This window comes from Phyllostomus discolor, chromosome 11 (genome assembly GCF_004126475.2).
Source record: "Phyllostomus discolor isolate MPI-MPIP mPhyDis1 chromosome 11, mPhyDis1.pri.v3, whole genome shotgun sequence".
NCBI classification, from domain to species: Eukaryota; Metazoa; Chordata; class Mammalia; order Chiroptera; family Phyllostomidae; genus Phyllostomus; species Phyllostomus discolor.
Genome location: NC_040913.2, coordinates 2,420,685 through 2,424,613, shown reverse-complemented (window position 1 = coordinate 2,424,613; position 3,929 = coordinate 2,420,685).

Sequence of the window (3,929 nt, the reverse complement as noted above, 5' to 3'; positions counted from 1 at the left end):
CCCCAGTAGAGGGCTGGGGAGAGGCAACCACACATTGATGTTCCTCTCCCTCTCTTCCTCCCTCTCTTCCCCTTTCTAAAATAAATAAGTAAAATCTTTTTTTAAAAGCTTAAAAAAAAGAACCCATGCACAGGGTCCTCCCTCCCCCCTTCAACACACACACTGAGGGGCCCCAGGGCCCCCGGGGGGGCTCAGCACCCCTGCAGCCGCGAGCGGCCCGGAGGGCAGGGAGGTGCGGCGCAGCCTCGAAGGCAGCATCTGGGAGCTGCCTTTTCTCAAACCAGTGACTAAAAATAGAGTCTCTTCACACATTCCTTCCCACTCTCAGTGGCCTCGGACCCGGTTACCAGTTATCACCCTCTCCCTCTGGAAACGTGTGAGTGGGTATAACGATGTCCCGGCGGGGCCGCACTGCGTGGCTGTGGACAATCAACCCGGGGGTGGGGCTGGGGCTGGGGCTGGGGGGCAGCGGGCAACGTGGGGCTCCCTGGCGAGCGGAGTGAGGTCTCACCGTGATGACGCTATAAAAAATTCTCCTTTCTCTTACTCTGTGGGGAAAATCAGCTTTCCTTTCCTAATTACATTGATGTGCAGGCCCTCAGAGAGCTGCTTTAATGGTGTTTTTCATCTGTACTGAACCGGGTGTCCAGTCCACGGCACGTCAGCTGTGTGCTGTGCTGTGTGCTCACCCCGAGTCAGGTCTGCTCCTGTCACCGCCTGCCCCCCCCCACCCTCCGGCGCCTGTGCCCACTCCCTTCCCCTCTGGTCGTCACCGCGCTGCACCCTGCGTCCGTGAGGCTGTTTTCTCTCGGCTTAATCTCTTCACCGTCCTCCACCCAGCCCCGGACCCACAAACCAGAAGGGAAGTTTACCTTCCGTGACGGCACGGATGGACACGGAGCCTATTTGCAGAGCGAGATAAGCCGGTGAGAGGGAGACAAATACCGTCTGATCTCGCATGTGGAATCGGACAAACCAGGGACAGAGAGGCCTGGACTCGCAGACCAGACTGACCGCTGTCAGAGGGGAGCGGGGGGGGGGGGGGGCTGGATGACAGAAGGAGAAGGGACCAGCCAAGGCGCCTGGTCACATGACCAATGGACACAGACAGCAGCGTGGGGATGGCCAGAGGGAAACGGGGGGCAGGACTGCGTGGAGTGGGCCGAGGGGTGGGGAACGGGGGCAACTGTGAAGGCATCAACAATAAAAAAAAAGTTTAAATTTTGCTTACATTAAAAGAATAAGATATAAATGAAGACCAGCACTATGTGAATGCGCTGATTTTGAGCAATACACATGCTTTTTCCTGTTTTTCCCTCTCTCGTCTCCCCCACGGTCCTCACCCGTCTGTGTGTCTCCTCCGCTGTAGCGAGGTGAGCGCCTGCCTGCTGGTCCCCCCAGAGGGAAGTAGCGCATTGCGGAGAGCATGCTGAATGTACTGGCACGCCCGAAAATACCCTTTCTGCGGACTAGGGGGAGTCGGGGGGCAGTCCCTGTTAGGTACGGGGTGGGAGGGGGGTGTGTGTGGGGGGGAGATTCTGGTTCTGGTGTCAGGACAGAAGAACCTGTTCTTTCAAATCCTTGAAACCTGGCAAGAGCCCTCTGCGTGGCCAGCAGGAGGCCACTGGACGCGGCTGCCATGAAAACCCCTCCCGGGCAGCGTGTCCGATGCACGGTGACAACGGGGCTGTCAGCACGCTTAACAGCGTGAAACATCAGAGGCAGAGTGAGTGGGCACCGTGGGTGTGTTCAGAAAGCCCAGCTAATGGGAGAACAGGTTTCATTAGTAACGCGGGACATTAGGGCTGACCTTCCCCTCCCCAAAAGTGACAAACACCTGCAATGACAGTCAGCTGCCTTCTGGGAAACCCGGCTGGCATTAAAGTACCGCCCACAGCCCCGCACCTTTTCCACCGGTGGATGGCGGTGCCTGAACGCCTCAAGACCCCCAGCGACACCCATTTGACGGCACGACATGTTCCAGGGAGAACAAATCTCTCTCCTCCACCCCAGATGGGAATAAGAAATGTGAGTGTCGCGCACAAGGAAAGGGTATCTATAAATCTCGCGTTTTATCGTCCCGTTTCAGACGATAAAATTGGACCATCCATCAGTTACACCTCCAGTCACGCAATGCACCTGCTGAGGTGCGGGGTCCCCGTGGGGAGACCATACAGATGACACGTTCGGAGGGGGGAGGTCATGCATCAGTGGCGTCCCGGGGTCGGGGGGGCCTCTCACGGCCGCTGTGCTTGCATTGTGCTGTGGGGTGTTGGGGCAGGTCAGGGCACCGAGAATCACTACGACTCTGCTTACTACCAACTCGGTAACTCAGGAGCCTCATCTCATGGGTGTCGGATTCCTTATTTCTCTCCACGCAAAGGTATTCCCAAACATTATCCAGGGAATACTCAAAATTGACCCACAATTATTTTCCTGTTATTGAGACGTTATTTTCACAGCGGGGTAAAATAGGCGGTGTTTCCCCTAGCTTCTCTCGGCTTTTTCCCAGTGTCTAATTTTAACCCTCACCCGTACTCTTCGTCCCTGAGGTGGTAGTGATGACAGGTGGTACCGGTGAGGTGCTGACAATTTTTAGAGAGCTCGCACCTTTATTGTCTCGTGTGTTCCTTGCATGACCAGCCCAGACAGGCAGGAGTGGAAACGGCTTCGTGACCGAGGTCCGGGAGGAAACCTCAGGTGTTCTGACTGCCTCTCAGCGGTGCGGTCCCACCCCTCTCCCAGCACGCTCTGCCCCGGGGGCCAGTGACATCAGCCAGCTAGGCAAGGGGCGTGCCAGGGATTCTTTGCTTTCTGTATTCTGTTTTCTTTTTCTGTTTGACAGAATGCCTGAAGGACAGGAGGAAAACAGCAGAGTTCTCTGGCCACGTTCTCGCCATTGGAGTGACAGTCTTAATACGCGGGCATCGATTACAGCTGCTTCGGGCCCGGAAAGCGTCCCCTGACTTCGCCGGTTTGGGAACACACGCAAATTAATAAAGCATATCGAGTAAACGGCTCCCAAACCCAGCAGCTTAGAACAACAATAAGCATTTATTATCTCTGACGGTTCCCCCGGGTCAGGAATGTGGGAGCAGCTCAGCCGGGCACATGGACCTGGAGGCACCTTTCGTGAGACTGATGTTGGCTATTGGCCCGAGACGCCATTAGCGGAAGATGAGAGATCATCTTCCGCGACAGCCCACCCCCACGCCCGGCAGGTCGGCGCTGGATCGTGGCCGAGGCCTCAGTGTCTCCCAGCGTGCGCCTCTCCCAGGGCAGCTTGAGCATCTTCACAAGCAGGGTGAGGCCCCCAGGAGAGCAGGGGAAGCCACGAGGCCACCGAGGAGCCGGCCTCCAGAGCCCTAAGGCGCACACGCCGCTGTGATCTGCTTATCGCCCTGGCCAGCGGCAGAACCGTGTGGGTGGGGGACACTGGGTCCGTCTTGGAGGCTGGTGACGCTTACTGTGGACTCCCCTGAGTGAGCCACTGAGTGTGTGGTCTCTGCCACGGCACAGGACTGTCCTGGAGTGCACGTCCTGGCAGGGGGCAGACGTCACCGTGGTGTACAGTTGGCACTTCCAGCATCTGCTTCTCTCTTCCCCTGTCGTGGGGACGGCCTTCTAGCATTTGGCTGCCAGGGGGACTCCCTTGGACTTAATGTCCCTGACTCCGTGACCGTAGTTTGTGGGTTCAGGGTTGGGGTGCGGGGTGACATTGAAAACAGCATCCCCCAGGCTACAGTTGACTGGTCTGAGTGGGACACCTGACTCCGACTAAGCCAGTGCCATCATTTCCTGGGATTTTGAACTTGAGAGCCAAACAAACTCGAGGGAGGTCTCCCTTCCTCGGAGGGCTGGCGTGTGGAATGTAAAACATTTCCATATGGGGGAGCTGGTCAGAGGGGAGAAGGAAGGTCGGGAGCGAG